This window comes from Herpailurus yagouaroundi, unplaced genomic scaffold (genome assembly GCF_014898765.1).
Source record: "Herpailurus yagouaroundi ecotype Mexico unplaced genomic scaffold, PumYag 139, whole genome shotgun sequence".
NCBI lineage: Eukaryota > Metazoa > Chordata > Mammalia > Carnivora > Felidae > Herpailurus > Herpailurus yagouaroundi.
The window spans coordinates 46693141-46711702 of record NW_024412394.1 but is presented as its reverse complement, the minus strand read 5'-3'; the positions used below and the strand labels follow the sequence as shown (position 1 = coordinate 46711702).

At 37.2% G+C, this 18562-nt stretch overlaps 1 protein-coding gene across 2 annotated transcripts in view; it reads right to left on the bottom strand.

Annotated features, from left to right (window-relative positions):
- HTR1E (5-hydroxytryptamine receptor 1E) overlaps window positions 1-18562 on the bottom strand; it is an 89668-nt gene that overhangs the window by 27754 nt on the left and 43352 nt on the right. Inside the window, exon 2 of one of the 2 annotated variants that reach the window (XR_005789876.1) lies at window positions 2115-2868. The exons of the other annotated variant lie outside the window; for it this stretch is intronic. The gene's annotated coding sequence lies outside the window, so the exon portion shown is untranslated. Of the gene's footprint in view, window positions 1-2114; window positions 2869-18562 lie in introns of those variants that run through there. 2 annotated transcript variants of the gene reach the window in all.

The following is an 18562-nucleotide window of genomic DNA, read 5'->3' as shown; positions in this document are numbered from 1 at the left end:
TGTCTATGGTTAAGTTACTTGACTTCTTTGAGACCAGAAATAATGGAGATAATGTCAAAGAACAGTTGTGAGAATTAAACAATATACATAATACACTTAATACAGTGAATAGCGAGTATTAAGTACATAGGAATTTATACAATGCAGTAATGTTTTTTGAATACCCATGTGATAGCTTTCATGGAATACTTCAGCCTTTGCAGTGGATAAATAGCTCTTTCCTTTGTTCTAAGACATTGAAGAAGATATTAAGGATATTAAGGAGAGTTTCTTCAATGAAGCTGAATTAAAAATACATATCTACTCTAGAGTGTAAATTATCCTCTTCATTTCTCATAGTTTTGTTGAATCATTACTTAGGCATATAAATATTTACCTGCAAATTGATAAACATAATTTATGCAATTCAGGAAAATGTCAAAGTTCATGGGAAGCTGTAATTGTTAGACTCAAAAAGTCACTGGGGATTTGCTGTATTTTAATATCATCTGCTAATTTCTTTATCTAAATTTTAAAATAGTGTATTTAGCATTCTCAATGTCAGTTTGAAAAAGGCCCTTTCAAACTAAAGCAGCAAAACTTATGGCTTCTATTAGGCATGATAATTAGGGACGTGAGTGAGAACCACAGAATTTTAAAGCTAGAAGTGACATCAGAGACTCTGTGCCTCAACCCCTTTTATGGAAATAAAAGATAAGCTGGTGAAGGGACTTGCCAGAGTCCTACAGCTTGTTAATGAAAAGACTAATAATAGCCATTACCTCCAGACCTAAAGTCCAGAACACTTGCCATTGCACCAAACAACCCATTCAGTCAGTTCCTGAAAAGACACAGACATGATGAGCTGGTGGTGGCTTGAGATCGTCTGTGTACATGGAATCTCCATTGATCAGCTCAGTAAACTACACTCATGCACCTACCCACACTCCACACACAATTTATGTTCATAACAACTTAAAAGAGAAATATGAATCCAACGTGAAAGAGTATAGTTTGGAAATGGAATCAATGCAAATTGTCTTTGAAGTTTACATAAACACTTCGCTCTTTGACAGTAATAAAGTAGTGCCAGGTTTCTGGAACTAGAAGAATATTTTGCCTGAAGAAAAAAGGATTGGATTTACTATGAGAAAGTTAATGATTATGAAACATGTATTTGTTTATATTCAAAAGTTGTCAACATGAAGTATAATGACTAAAAACTAACATTAACAAAATGGAAAGGATTCTAAAATATACATCTTAGCCCAAAATGTGTACCAAAGTTGTTGTAGAACCAAATGTCTCCATTTTTGTTTTCAAATGTCCTGCCAGGACTTTGACTGACAGATACACATCTAATTTATACATGTACCACAATATATTGTCATTAAATATCTTGAAGGCTCCAGTGGCTTCCTGTGTGTTTGTAGTGTTTCCCACAACAAACTGTAACAGATACAAATACATATATAACCACTTGCCATATCCAGGAGGCACTTTCCATATATCTGTCCTCTATTGTATTTACTGCAGCAAAACTTAAAAAATACATCTAATTTTATTCCTTCTGTTTTACCTTTTCATGGTAATTTCTCTGACCACCTACAGTTATTATTCAGTGTCCAGCAATAGCTTTAACTTTTTGAGTCATGACTCCTTTGTGAATCAGATGAAAATAGAATTTTTCTCCCTAGAACAGTATATAAAACACATATATAACAAATTTGCATATGATTTATGTTACTAAACTGGAAATTGATTTTGATCATATAATATTTTATTTATGGAAAAGATAATGTAAAATCTAATAGTGATATTCTGGAAATAATTGAAACAAGTCTAATTTGTACAACCCCCCTCCCCCCCAAAAAAACCTCCCAAAGTAAATATTAACTCTGCCCAAATTAAGGTTTCTGATGTTAAACTTGAAAAAGAGGTTGTCATAGCAACGTGAACATTTATCTTGGGCACTAAGCTGATTTTGACATTTTAATTTTGATGGCAGCTAGTGCTAAAAAACTATAACTCAAAGGTAGATTGTTGTCAAAGAATATCAGAATTTCCCAAGACTCTTTTTGGTTGAATTTATATAGCATCATTTCCTTTGTCCTTAAATCAATGTTTACCTTTGCAAAGCTTGCATTATTGATTTCCTCTATGCCAGAAAAGAAAAGACTGTGAGTCCACATTTAAGTTTTAAAGTTGTCTAAATAGAAGGAATCTGTGAGAGAAGTCTCCAGTATTTCCAATTATTTTCAGATTTCTTTCTGCAGGGACACTGAGAAGGCCATGTAACTCTTGACTATAACCTATAAAAGCACCTTCCCTAGCACTGCAAGGTTGGCATGGATGTCTGTGTGCAATTCTGGCTTTCCTACTGGAGCTTGGACATAGTTTGATCAACTAGTATGCTTTTGGCTGCAAATAAAAAAGCCCAATTCAAGAAAAAATTATACAGTAAAAAAGTTAATTATCTTACATAACAGAAAGTCCAGAAGTAGAATTAGTTTTGGTCAGGTTGGTGATGCAATAATTCAATGGTGACCATCAAGGATCCATGCTCTATATTTCTGCTCTGTTATCCTCAGTGTGAGAGTGTTGAATTTAGACTTGCTACTCTTATGGTTATACAATACCAGCACTATCTGAATCAACATACATTCTTGCTCACCTCCTAAATGAGAGAAAACCCTTTCCCCCAACTATAATTGGACAAATGTAGACCAGTGTCTTCTTTACTTACAGCAGGAGCCAGAGCCATGTCATGTGCTGACTGCTTTCTGTGAAGCAGGAATAACTTGACAGTGAGGTCTGTTATCCCTCAGTCATTGGGTTGGGGGGAGTGTGGATGGGTGGGGACAGCGCTATCCAAACAAAATCAGGATTCTATTAGGAAGGAAAAAAAAGAAACGGATGTTGGGAAGGTAACGTTCTCTCTTGATATCTTCGGTAGTATTTATAATAGCACCTACAGGAAATAAATAGAAAGATTCACCTCAGCTAAAAATATCTGCCAATTAACCTAACCCATGAAATAACTCTGTTGAGTTACTCTGGGAAAGGGTATCCCTTTTCTCTAAAAGTTTTGCCTTAAGTTTTATTGTGTTTCAAGAATACTCTTTTGTAAATCTAACAATCATATGAATAGTAGAGAAAAATCTTTATATTCTGTTACACTTTTTTGAGACAAAACTGTTTAAAAGGGAATGGCTTAATACCCTGGCTTTAACAAGAACCACAACACTGGACAAGACATCTTTCAGCATGGTTGGTAGGGGATTGAATCTGAAACATGGACATCATTATTTACAGAATATGTAGTTCTTTCTTTATCAAAGCAGCAAAATGAGATGTGGGCAAAGCATTGCAAGTGTTCCAGTTATACATATAATATCCATATTCTTCCTCATTGAAGTTTTGACCAACCAAGAACTTTCTCACCATTTGCAGATGCTGATTCTTGTGTAGCCTCTAAAAGTGACTCTCAAAATAGGAATCATTTAAAGGTGTCATTAAACAAATACATAAACAACATCCAGAAGTTGGCTGTACCAAACTCTGGATGTCAGCTTCATTCAGTTGTGTATTAAAGAAATGTATGAACTAACAGTTTCTCCATTACTTGTCAGCAATCTTGGAGTAGATATGTTTTTATTTTGACAATGACACTGCTTTGGGGATGATTAGACAATGACACTGCTTTGGGGCACAGGGTTAGAACCCTGTGCCATGGGATTTGGTGGCCAAGTCAGACTCTCCTGAATGTCATTTTGACACTTCCTTTTCACATTTAGCTTCCCTCTTCTGCCTTTTCTCTCCTAGGTCTCCTCTTTCTGTCTCTCTTCTTGCTACCTTCCTTGTTCCCACCTTTTCACTTTCTTGTTTTCTCATCTCTCTCCTTCCTTCTGTCTTCCCTAATACCTTCCTTGTATCCTCTTTGTTGTTACCATCATTCTTGTTGTAGCAGAAGACTCTTAGCAACAGAATGCAATAGGCAGTACTTTTCATTAAAAATGCTAATAATTTTATTATTTTTGCCAATTTTTAAAAAGTTTATTTGAGAGAGAGAGCATGCACGTGCAAGTGGGGGAGGGGCAGAGAGAGAAGGAGAGAGAAATCCCAAGTGCTGTGAGTATAGAGCCTGCAGAGCCTAATATGGGGCTCAAACCAATGAACTGTGAGATCATGACCTGAGCCAAAACCAAGAGTTGGACACTCAGTGGACTGAGCCATCCAGGTACCCATCTTTTGCCAATTTTTGATCCTCGGAGGAATGAATGACAGTGAAAGAATATGAGTGTGTGGCTGCATGTGCATGATATTTAATGTAAAACTGATATGTTTACTCTTTTAAACAATGATTACATTGATAACTGTAGCAAAAGAAGGAATCCATGTTCCTTGAGTATGTTTCACATATTCTAATAAAGTCAGGGTTTGGCCAAGGACTTTAAGGTATTAGAATATCTTTAGACTAAAAGTTCTACCAGTGTCTCTTTTCCTTTAACTAAAAATTTTATTATTTTAAAATTTGTAATAATTTATTATTGTAAATAAGGAAAAACATGTATGGGGCACCCTGGTGGAGTTAGGAGGGTACACATGTAGGATGGCCTGGGTGGGTACTGGAGCGCAAGCAGGGTAAGGTTGGCATTCACATGGGGGCCAGTGGCCTGGCATGGGAGTGTCAGAGATAGAACAGGTTGAAGATGGTATACAACAAAGGGATTATGTAGAGTAACTTGGCATGGGGTTTTGTGACTGAACAGGGTGAGGAGAACATCCATATATGATCATGGCCTGAGTGGAGTAAGGAAGATGTCTATGTGAGGGAGGTGATAAACCACTGATTTGGTTTAGATTTATCATTTCTTGCCCAGACTATTATAACAGTCCCCTAACAGATCTTCCTGCTTCTAGACAAGAAGCATAGAACCTACTATGTTTTAAGCCAAGTATTTAAGATGAGAAAGTGGATCGTAGCATAGGAGAGACATGAGAGAGAAAGGGAATATTTTTCTCCAGGAAGGTAAATCCTTCTGAATACCAAGGAAGTATCCAACCTTGCTAGATAATTTCTCCATCATAGACCAAGCTGTAAAGTGCAACGATGATAACGAACTGGCTAATGAGAAACAGCAGCTGTAAAACAAGATTCAGTCTTACAGCCTCTTTGTAGAAAGCATTTTCTTTTTTTTTTCAATATATGAAATTTATTGTCAAATTGGTTTCCATACTACACCCAGTGCTCATCCCAAAAGGTGCCCTCCTCAATACCCATCACCCACCCCCCCCTCCCTCCCACCCCCCATCCACCCTCAGTTTGTTCTCAGTTTTTAAGAGTTCTTATGCTTTGGCTCTCTCCCACTCTAACCTCTTCTTTTTTTTTTTTTTCTTCCCCTCACCCATGGGTTTCTGTTAAGTTTCTCAGGATCCACATAAGAGTGAAAACATATGGTATCTGTCTTTCTCTGTATGGCTTATTTCACTTAGCATCACACTCTCCAGTTCCATCTACATTGCTACAAAGGGCCATTTTTCATTCTTTCTCATTGCCACGTAGTACTCCACTGTGTATATAAACCACAATTTCTTTATCCATTCATCAGTTGATGGACATTTAGGCTCTTTCCATAATTTGGCTATTGTTGAGAGTGCTGCTATAAACATTGGGGTACAAGTGCCCCTATGCATCAGTACTTCTGTATCCCTTGGGTAAATTCCTAGCAGTGCTACTGCTGGGCCATAGGGTAGGTCTATTTTTAATTTTCTGAGGAACCTCCACACTGTTTTCCAGAGTGGCTGCACCAATTTGCATTCCCAGCAACAGTGCAAGAGGGTTCCCGTTTCTCCACATCCTCTCCAGCATCTATAGTCTCCTGATTTGTTCATTTTGGCCACTCTGACTGGCATGAGGTGATATCTGAGTGTGGTTTTGATTTGTATTTCCCTGATGAGGAGCGACGTTGAGCATCTTTTCATGTGCCTGTTGGCCATCTGGATATCTTCTTTTTTTAAAAAAAAAATTTTTTTTAACGTTTATTTATTTTTTGAGACAGAGAGAGACAGAGCATGAATGGGGGAGGGTCAGAGAGAGAGAGGGAGACACAGAATCTGAAACAGGCTCCAGGCTCCGAGCTGTCAGCACAGAGCCTGACGCGGGGCTCGAACTCACGGACACGCGAGATCGTGACCTGGCTGAAGTCGGACGCTCAACCGACTGCGCCACCCAGGCGCCCCAGGATGTCTTCTTTAGAGAAGTATCTATTCATGTTTTCTGCCCATTTCTTCACTGGGTTATTTGTTTTTTTGGGTGTGGAGTTTGGTGAGCTCTTTATAGATTTTGGATACTAGCCCTTTGTCCGATATGTCATTTGCAAATATCTTTTCCCATTCCATTGGTTGCCTTTTAGTTTTGTTGGTTGTTTCCTTTGCTTGCAGAAGCTTTTTATCTTCATAAGGTCCCAGTAGTTCCTTTTTGCTTTTAATTCCCTTGCCTTTGGGAATGTGTCAAGTAAGAGATTGCTACGGCTGAGGTCAGAGAGGTCTTTTCCTGCTTTCTCCTCTAGGGTTTTGAAGGTTTCCTGTCTCACATTCAGGTCCTTTATCCATTTTGAGCTTATTTTTGTGAATGGTGTGAGAAAGTGGTCTAGTTTCAATTGTAGAAAGCATTTTCTAAAGAGGGCTGTTTACCTAATCTACCTGCTCTGGGAACCAGCATCTAGTTATTGAAATAAAACTCATTCTTATATAAGCTACAGAATTTTGTGTTACAGAAATTTGTGATGGTAAAAGTTGAAAATGAGAAGTAAAAATTATCATCTCACAACTCTAATAATCACTAGCAAATTTTCTTCCACATTCCTTCCTCCAGCTCCTGCCCCTGCCCCTACACATGCATATAGATATATGAGATAATGCTCTGCCTTTGTGTGTGTGTGTGTGTGTGTTTAATTTTACTTAATAATAATTACATTATAGTCATCTTGCCAGGCTATGAACTTATCTTTGAAAACATGATTTCTGAAGTTATAGATATGCTATTACTGCTAGAAATTTAGATTTCTCCCTATAATAAACAGTGTTGCAATGACATTTTTTTGTGTTAATTCTTTAAAAAAATTTTTTTTAATGTTTATTTATTTTTGAGAGAGACAGAGACAGAGTGAGAATGGGTTAGGGGCAGAGAGAGAGAGGGAGACACAGAATCTGAAACAGGCTCCAGGCTCTGAGCTGTCAGCACAGAGCCCAACGTGGGGCTCGAACTCACGAGCTGTGAGATCATGACCTGAGCCGAAGTCATATGCTCAACCAACTGAGCCACCCAGGCACCCCTGTGTTAATTATTTTCTTAAGACAACTCCTCAAAGGGTAATTGAGTCAAATGCTAAATATTTCATGGATTTTTGTACAAATAGGAAAACTGATCTCCAGAAATAATATATCAATGTGTACAACCACCAACCACAACAAGGGTTCCAGATTCTTGTAAAAATGGTTTGCTTCATCCAGTTTAGGTAATTTTTTTTTTCTAAGAATGCCCAAAGTATTAAAATACTCTGCCTGACCTTTAAACCTTGCATAACTAAAAATATGAAGGGTGAAAAAATGCATAAAAAATTTAATACATTTCACTAACAGAATTTAAACAGCATTAACTTATGAATAGAATAAATAATGCTTTAGACATCATGAACTATTTTAAGAAGATAGTAATTGAAACATGAGATTATTTGGTATAAAATTTTACAGTTAATGAATGTCTTAACTGAAGTACGCAAGATTTTTAAAAAATTATTGCAAAATAAAAATTATAATGCTATGTAAAAAATCATAATGGTGCACTAGAACAAAAAATTTCTTATACTTAATTGACCCTCACCCCTTTGCTTTGTGGATTATCTGCTTTGAGGATAATAGAAAATGAAATTTTTAAACATTTTTAAATGGCTTCTATTCCTGCCCAGCACAATAATTATCATCTTTGTCTCCCAGTTAATATATGCTCAGACAATCCAAGCTCATTTTGGTGCCACTGTAGGAAAATGCAATTAGGAAGGAAAATTTACTACTGCACCCATCATAGAACAAAGTCTCCAAACACGTATGACTTTTGATTATCCACTACTTTGCATTCTCTCATTAGCAGAGACAATTGGAGGCCGAATAAAAACATAATTTTATTTGCAGAACTCAGAGTAATCTCTCATAGCTATGATATCTTCCTTTCAGAGTTTAGAGAGTTCTATAATCCATAAAGATTCTGAAGGGCGTTAAACCTGTATAACAAAAAGAGTGAAATAATCAGATCTAAGAATAAGTTTTTGATATATGTAGTTATCATTATCATGGCATGTGTGTTCCAATAAACCTTTACATATATATATATATGTGTGTATATATATATATATATATATATATATATATATATATGTATGTATAAAAGGCAGGGGGGAGGTTTGGCTCATGGCCTGTAATTTGCCAAACCCTTCTCTTGAAGATACTCAGGAGATGAGCTGGCTGCCCAAGTGGACTATGGCCCAGTCTGCTCCTTTGTGAGATGAAAACCACTCTAGGGCTTAGTGCTGCACTGACAACTGTGCATGTGGGCCCAATGGTATTTGGGAGTTTCTGACCAAGTAGTGGATACAGAAACCTGAATGTGAAAGTTGTGTTGAAATAGACTGAGCCTACCTCATAAGAAGCTCCAACTATGAGCACAGCATCATGTACAGAGAAGTTGAATCACTATGCTGTATACCCAAAACTAATGTAACATTGTGAGTCAGATGTACTCTGGAAAAAAAAATTAAAAAAAGAAAGAAGCACCAGTTGCTTAATTACAGATCAGGTCCAATTTACCCCCTTCCCCCTCCTCTATCTACACACACACACACACACACACACACACACACACACACGGATACACACACACACACACACACACACACACACAAAGACGCATGGAGAGAAATTTAGTTACCAGGACAAAGAGCTACAAAATCTGGGGAGTGAAGGAAAATGTCCACAACAGGGGTGAAAGCACTAAGAGACTAGATTGTTACAGTCTAAAGTACAGAATCATGCAGAGACACATAAGAGGAATATCAGTCTTGGCCAGGTCGGGGAAGAAGACTGGGGAAATAATGTGTAAGCTGAAATCTGAAAGAAAAGTTAAGGGGAACATGCCCTGGGCTAGAAGGGTAGGCAGAAGCCAGATAAGACAGGTGTGAGAGTTCATGTGGTGGAGTCTGGACTTTATCATGAAGGCAACTGGAATATGTCTCTTCCTATTACCCTCTGTATCATTCAGACATTTGTTTTGGAATCTTCTCTACTTTTCCCCTTATATTTTAATCTCAACTTTTCATTGTTCCTATTTGCTATCTGAATTCCAGCTATGCATTCTGCCTGTTTCCTGCATATAACTTTTTCTGTGTTCCTTGCCGCATACATCTACTTGGATTCAGTAGGTCATATTTAGCACCAATTGTGGTGAATTCACCCAGAGGAATTTCTAGATTCCTAAACTGAATAATAGTCTTACTAAAGCACTACTCTTTATAAAATAATTTAATATATGATGGTGGTGGCATTTCACATTGGGGGGGGGGAAGGTGAATTATATTATTCATTACTGTATTTTGGACCACTTAGTGCCCATCAAGAAAAAAACCAGAGTTAGATCCCTATCTCACATCAAATAAATACCAAATGGATTAATATTTTACCTATAAAATCATTGTACTGGATGAAAATGAAGGAATTTCTTTTTTAAATAATCTTGTATTAGTAAATAATTTTATAGGTAAGTAAACCCAAATTATTAATTCATTAATTTATTAATTAGTTTAAATTAATTTGTCAAACAATTAAACCTAAATTTGTAAGGCAAAAAATGTCATTAAAAAAGTCAAAAGATAAATGACATATTAGGAAAAAATATATGTAATTCAGATTATGTACTAAAGACTAATTTCATTATTATGAGAAGAATTCCCAAAAATCAACCAGTAAAAGAACAACCACTCCGAAAGACAAACTGAAATGGTATAAACAGAGTGCACAGAAAAGGAAATACTGGAATTTTTAAACCTTGAAAAAAAATTCAAACTGTCATAATTAGAAGGAAGGCAGATGAAACTATCATGGAATCTTATTTTTCACTTATCAGATGATCAAAGACCACAAATTTTGATAACATTGCATTAGTGACAGTGGGGAAATGGGTGCTCCTATACATTGCTGCTGGGAATTTCAATCAATATAGATTTTTCAGAGGAGAATTTGGCAACAATTACCAAAATTAGCAATTCAAATATACTTCGGCCCAGCAATTCCCTTATAGGAAATTATATATCTACTTGAATCATGGTAACAGCAGAAATTTGCAGGAACAAACAAAACATGAAACAAAACCAAACCCACTAAATATCCTTTAAGAATAGGCTATTTAAATAAATTATGGTACAGTAATACCTAATATCTGATGTAGCCATTACAAATGGTAATGTAGCATGAAATAATCTCTGTAATATTTCATAAAGAGAAAGAAGCGGGGTACAGAACAGTGCATATAGTATGAAGCCACATGTGTAAACTGTACGCTAGTGAGTGCATTTGATATCTCTGGAAGTATACACAAGAAATTGATTTTGGTGACTGCCTTCAGGGAGGGAAACTGGTAGCTGAGGTGGTAGAGAGAGTTGTTTTGTGCACCTATTGCCTATCTGAAAAATCTCTCTCCTCCCCCTAAGTACAACTGCCTTTTGATGCTCTGACGGGCCAGTTGACCCCTCCAAGTTTTTGGTCTTCTCTTAAAATGAAACTACCTCTGTTTAGTGCTCACATCTTCCGGAGACCATCTGTCAACTTATCTAATAAGATATACATATAAAAACCCTTGTAAAATATAAAACACTGAACACAGGTAAGGAATAACTATCATTAGTCTTCCTCTAATATAGTGAATTATGTTAATTTGACAAGTGAAGCAAGGAAAAGTTGGAGTAGAAAAATAAATTTCAGATCCTAAGTAGATTTAAGCTCTCCTATCTTCTATGTATTTAATCTTTCCTTGTCAGAGAAAGATCCATATCTTTCCAAAGTTTAGTACGGTGCTTAGCTCACTGTGGGTGTTTAACGAATATTAAATAATAATAATAGCTATTTATGGAACATTGCACCACTTGATAATACTTTCCTTCCTTTGAATCACACCTTTTAGCAAGCCATTTTTAAAATGTATTCCTAACTAAATTAAGGTGCAAAACCTCACAGTGAGAATTGATATTTATATAAAAAAGAGAACTGGCACAAACCAATGTTTTAAACTGCAATTTTCCAATTCCTTCTTAGTGGCATTAATAATGGTGCCCTTTTGAAATGTCTTTTTTTTTTTTTTTCAAATACCATGTTATAGGTATTCCTATTTGCTGTTTTTCTCCCTTCCCTTTGCTTTCACACTTTGTGATCTGCCTTGGGAGGAAGGCATCAAAGGGAATAATAACCTAATTTTAACCTTTAATTGCTTTTGCTCTTTAACTATGTATGTAGTTTCAGTTTTCCTGGTTGTTACGCTATATCACTTCTCAGCTATGGCACATGTGTACACAGGAGCTTAGATAATGATCTCTAAGAATCCCTCCAATTCAGATGCTGTATGTGTCTCTAGAGAAGATGTACATTATATGTGTCTTGTATTGTTTTGGTTATGAAGAATTATGTCTGTTTAATAAGCCTCAATAAAATAGTAATCCTCTAAAAGGATAAAAATTCTCTAGATCCTTTAAGAATACGTCCATGGAGCTGAGTTTCAGAAACCTTGGGACAATGAAAATGCATATTCATATTATTAAGGATTCACAAAAATTGGCTATTTTTACCTGGAATGCCCTTTCTCTACCTGCCAAACTCCTACTCAGCATTTAAAACAGCCTAAATATCATCTCCTTTCTGAATCTTTGCCCAAGAAAGAAGAGCCATCTCTGATCCCATGCTATCTTACAATGTGCAACATTCTCTTGAGCTCTATATTTATCTGCTTTTGTGACTGCATCTTCCATCAGACTGTGAACTCCTTATTGGCAAGAGTGTTTCTTATTCATCTTTGAATCCCTAGTGGCTGGAACACAGGAAGTGCTCAACAAATGTTTCCTGAAGGCATGAATGAATAATTATTGGAATTGAGGAGTCCTAGGTTCTAGTTTCAGCTCTGCTGCTAATAATGTGTGGTTCTGAGCAACTTGATGAACTTTTCCAGATTTCAGTTTCCTCAAGTATAAAATGAAGGGATATCTTAGAAACTCTCTCAGGTCTAGTTGATGATTTGTATTCTTAATTAAGATCACAAACTCCTTTTGGCAAGGATTCTATTTTCTGTGTTATTGTGCATAGCACACTGTAAATATTCATTACATCACCCAGAAAAACACATATTGAAAAAGTAACCTATGATTGAGTTGTGGGGCAAATGATAGATATCATCTCAAACCAAAGGGCTGGTCTTTATGCATCGTTAATTTTAAAAGAGCATCTTCTATACAGAAGTATTTGTTCATGTTCTCATACATCTTCAGATTTGAAGGGCAACTATAAAGTGGTGGCAGAGTCCAGGTCTCAAAGAGACAATGGTTGGAGGGGCCAAGATGGTGGAGCAGCATGCAAGTTATCTGCTTCTCTTAGCCCTGAAATGCAGTTAGATCAGCATCAAACCATTTTGCACACCTAGAAAATTGATCTGAGGATTAACATAACAATCTGCATAACTTGAGCCACAGAACTCGGGAGAGGTGAACTGAGGGAGAGAGAAGCTTCGAAGGATATGGAGCTGTATTTGTGGAGAAAGGACAGAGAAAGGGGGGAGAGTACAGGAAAAGTACTCCTCCCAAATGTAGCTGGAGAGAAAGAGAAATAATGGAAGCACCCACAGTTGTTTGAACAAGAAAGGGAGAAAAGAGAAAGGAGAGGGTTTCAATATCATTAGGACTCTATAAACAGGGCAGAGCAGCATTGGAAATTCCATAGCCCAATACCTGGCGTGCTCTGGTGGTAAGGGAAAATCCCCAGGAACTGACAGCCAGGGACGAGGGGTCCACAGGCCACACGGGGAGAAGTGGTTCCCCTGCCACCCTGCTAGGAGGGCATTTGGTAGAGGCTCTATGGCCTCCTCACAGGCAAAGGTCCCAGCGGACCCCAGAGAACACAATTGCTGGTATTAGAACAAAAATTCCAGGGTGCAGTGGCACCTGATGTGGGTTGTATGTGGTGATTTACCATAACCACTGAAATGCAAATGATATGAGATTGCACAAACTTATTCTGGGGCAAGTCGGCATCCTGTCACAACCTCCGAGCCTCAGCAACATGATTGCAGGGACATTCCCAGGGTCAAGCTGGCATCCAGCCATTGCTCCTCGCAATCCTCCCCCAGAGGGTCAGAGTGGGTCCAAGCTACAGGGTCCTCAGATGTGAGGGGTTTGGAAACACAGCTCCATCTGAGATAAAATTCGGGAGAGAGGTCCTGCCTGGCAGGCTAATGGTTTGGATGTGGACAGTGTAGAAGTGGGGAGTGGAAGGAAGCCAGAGACAAAAGAGGGGTGCTTGATTGATGGTGGGGTAGAGCACAGAGTTCTGATGCTAGAGACTGGGAAGCTGCATGATACCATTTTCACCTCTCCTGCAGCGCTGATCCACCACATTAAGCTAAGCAGTGCCACATAGTGGATAATGAAGCCATTACACCAAGCCCCAACCAACAGCACCAACCAAGCCCTGGGGAGAGGACCACAAGTCTTTCCACTGCTTAGTGTATGGACTATAAAGTGCTTCATAGTTTGACTTCTAGGGGAAACTGGATGTAATTTCATTTGGGTTTCATTCTGTTCACTGGTCCATCTATTTGGCTTTTTTTTTTGTTGTTGGTTTTGTGTTTTCTTTTTCCTTACTTTTCTTATTCTTGGATACAGAAAGAGAAAATTATTTTTATTTTGTGTTTTTATATAAAACGTTTAAGAAATTTTTTTACTATAGTTTTTGAGATTTGTTTCTTATTCTATTTTACCTTCTCCAATTCATTTTATTCGATTTCATTGTATACATTTTCTTAATTTTTAAATGTTTTCTTACTTTCTTTTTTCTTTTTCTTTTCTTTTCTTTCCTTTTTTTTTTCTCTATTCAATCAAGCTTCTTTCAAAAACCAGACCAAAACATACCCAGGATGTAGCTTCCTTTATTTGATTTTTTGTGTTGTTTTTATTATTTTTAATTTTCCTTTTTTATTGTATTAATTCTTTTTCTTCCTCCAAAATGACAAAATGAAGGAATTCACCCCAAAAGAAAGAACAGAAAGAAACGATAGCTGGGGAATTAATCTACACAGATGTAAGCAAGATGTCTGAACTAGAATTTAGAATCACGATTATAAGAATACTAGCTGGGGTTCAAAAATCATAGAATCCCTTTCTGCAGAGATGAAAGAAGTAAAATCTAGTCAGGACAAATTAAAAACACTATAACTAAGACGCAATCTCAAAAGCATGCCACAGAGGCAAAGATGGATGAAGCGGAGCAGCGAATCAGTGATATAGAAGACAATATTATGGAGAATAATGAAGCAGAAAAAGAGGGAAACTAAGGCAAAAGAGCACAATATAAGAATTAGAGAACTCCGTGACTCACTGTAAAGGAATAACATCCGAATCATAGGAATCCCAGAAGATGAAGAGAGAGAAAGAGGGGTAGAAGGTTTATGTGAGCAACTCGTAGCAGAAAGCTTTCTTAACCTGGGGAAAGACACAGATACCAAAATCCAGGAAGCACAGAGAACTTCCACTAGATTCAACAAAAACCAAGCATCAACAAGGCATATAATAGTCAAATTCACAAAATACACAGACAAGGAAAGAATTATGAAAGCATCAAGGGGAAAAAAGTCCTTAACCTATAAGAGTAGATCAATCAGGTTTACAGCATACCTGTACATAGAAACTTGGCAGGCCAGAAATGAATGGCAGGCCATGCTGAATCAGAAAAATATGCAGCCAAGAATTCCTTATCCAGCAAAGCTGTCATTCAAAATATAAGGAGAAATAGTTTCCCAGATAAACAAAACTAGTGGTTTGTGACCACTAAACCAGCCCTGCAATAAATTTTAAGGGGGACTGAGAGGAGAAAAGATTAAACAACAGCAAAAAGATGAAAAGCAACAAGACTAAAAAGAACCAGAGAACACCACCAGAAACTCCAACTCTACAGGCAACACAATGGCAATAAATTCATATCTTTCAGTACTCACTCTAAATGTCAATGGTCTAAACACTGCAATCAAAAGACATAGGGTAGCAGAATGGATAAGAAAACAAGATCCATCTATATGCTGTTTACAAGAGACCCATTTTAGACCTAAGATTACCTTCAATTTTTTTTAATGTTTGTTTACTTTTGAGAGAGAGAGAGAGAGTGAGAGAGAGACAGAGAGACAGAGAGACAGAGCATGAGTGGGGAGGAGCAAAGAGAGAGGGAGAAACAGAATCTGAAGCAGGCTCCAGGCCTTGAGCTGTCAGCACAGAGCCCAATGCGGGGCCTGAACTCACAAACCATGAAATCATGACCTGAGCTGAAGTCAGATGCCTAACTGACTGAGCCACCCAGGCGCTCCTAAAACACCTTCAGACTGAAAGTAAGGGGATGGAGAACCTATCATGTATCATGTATCATGGCCACAGGAGTAGCCATACTTAGATCAGACAATATAAATTTTAAAATAAAGACTGTAACAAGATATGAAGAAGGGACTTTATATCATAACTAAGGGGTCTATCCACCAAGAAGATCTAACAATTGTAAACATTTATGCCCCCAACATGAAACACCCAAATATGTAAATCAGTTAATCACAAATATACAGAAACTCACTGATATTAATACCATAATAGTAGGGGACATCAACACCCTACTTATGGCAATGGACAGAAAATCAACAAGGAAACAATGGCTTTGAATGACACACTGGACTGGATGGACTTAATGGATATATTCATAACATTTCATCCTAAAGCAGCAGAATACACATTCTTCTCGAGTGCACATGGAACATTCTCCAGAATAGATTACATACTAGGTCACAAATCAGCCCTCAACAAGTTCGAAAAGATGGAGATCATACTGTGCATATTTTCAGACCACAATGCTATGAAACCTGAAATCAATCATAAGAAAAAAATTGGAAAGACAATGAATATTTGGAAGTTAAAGAACATCCTCCTAAACAATGAAGGGGTTAATTAAGAAATTAAAGAGGAGATTAATAAGTACCTGGAAGCCAATGAAAATGACAACATGACAGCTCAAAACCTCTGGGATGTGGGAAAGGCAGTCATAAGAGGGAAGTATATAGCAATACAGGACTTTCTTAAGAAGGAAGAAAGGTCTCAGATACACAACCTAATCTTACACCTTAAAGAGCTGGAAAAAGAACAGGAAATAAAACCTCAAACCAACAGAACACAGGAAATAATAAAGATTAGAGTTGAAATTAATGCTATAGAAAAAACCAAACCAAACCCAAACCAAACCAAAACAAACCAAAACAAAACAAAAAACAGTAGAACAGATTAATGAAAGCAGGAGGTGGTTCTTTGAAAGAATTAACAAAACTGATAATCCCTGGCCCATTTGATCAAAAGGAAATGACCCAAATAAAAAAATAAAAAAATGAATAAGGAGAGATACAACCAACAATACAGAAATACAAACGATAATAAGAGAATATTATGAGCAATTATATGCCAATAAATTGGGCAATCTGGAAGAAATGGACAAATTCTTAGAAATGTATAAACTACCAAAACTGAAACAGGAAGAAATAGAGAATTTGAACAGACCTATAACCAGTAAAGAAATTAAATAAGTAATCAAAAACCTCCCCAAAACAACAATTCAGGGCTGGATGGCTTTGCAGGGGAATTCTATCAAACATTTAAAGAGTTAACACCTATTCTTTTAAAGCTGTTCAAAAAAATATAAATGGAAGGAAAACTTAACAAACTCATTCTATGAGGCCAGCATTACCTTAATCCCCAAACCAGACAAAAGACCCCACTAAAAACGAGAACTATACCAATTTCCCTGATGAACATGGATGCAAAAATTCTCAGCTAGATTCTAGCCAACCAGCCCTAACAATGCATTAAAAGAATTATTTACCGTGATCAAGTGGGATTTTACCTGGGTTGCAGGGCTTGTTCAATATTTGCAAATCAATCAATATGATATATCACATTAATAAAAGAAAGGACAAGAACCACATGATCCTCTCAATAGATGCAGAGAAAGCATTTGACAAAATACAGCATCCTTTCTTGATAAAAACCCTCAAGGAAGTAGGGTAGAAGGATAATACCTCAAGATCATAAATGCCACATACAAAAGACCCACCACCAATATCATCCTCAAAGGGGAAAACCTGAGGGCTTTCCCTCTAAGGTTAGGAACACGACAGGGATGTCCACTCTCACCACTGTTATTCAACGTAGTATTGGAAGTCTTAGCCTCAGCAATCAGACAGCACAAAGGAATAAAAGGTATCCAAATTGGCCAGTAGGAAGTCAAACCTTCACTCTTCACAGATGACATGATACTTTATATGGAAAACCCAAAAGATTCCACCAAAAACCTGCTAGAATTGATTCATGAATCCAGCAAAGTCGCAGGATATAAAATCAATGCACAGAGATCGGTTGCGTTTCTATACACCAATAATGAAGCAGCAGAAAGGGAAATCGAGGAATCGATCCCATTTACAATTGCACCAAAAACCATAAAATAGCTGGGAATAAGCCTAACCAAAGAGTGAAAAATCTATATGCTGAAAACTGTAGAAAGCTTGTGAAAGAAATTGAAGAAGACACAAAAAAATGGAAAAATATTCCATGCTCCTGGATTGGAAGAACAAATATTGTTAAAATGTGATATTACCCAAAGCAATCTACATATACAATGCAATCCCTATCAAAATAACCCCAGCATTCTTCATAGAGCTAGAACAAACAATCCTAAAACTTGTATGGAACCACAAAAGACCCCAGATATCCAAAGCAATCCTGAAAAAGAAAACCAAAGCTGAAGGCATCACAGTTCTGTATTTCAACGTGTACTACAAAGCTGTAATAAGCAAGTACTAGCACAAAAACAGACACTTGGACCAATGGAACAGAACAGAGAACTCAGAAATAGACCCACAAACATATAGCGAACTAATCTTTGACAAAGCAGGAAAGAACATCCAATGGAATAAAGACAGTCTCTTCAGCAAATGGTGTTGGGAAAATTGGACAGCAATGTGAGGAAGAATGAACCCGGGCCACTTTATTACACCGTATCCAAAAATAAACTCAAAATGGATGAAATATCTAAACGTAAGACAAGAAGCCATCAAAATCCTAGAGGAGAAAGCAGGCAAAAACCTCTTTGTCCTTGGCCGCAGCAACTCCTTACTCAACACGTCTCCATAGGCAAGGGAAACAAAAGCAAAAATGAACTATTGGGACCTCATCAAGATAAAAAGCTCCTGCATGGAGAC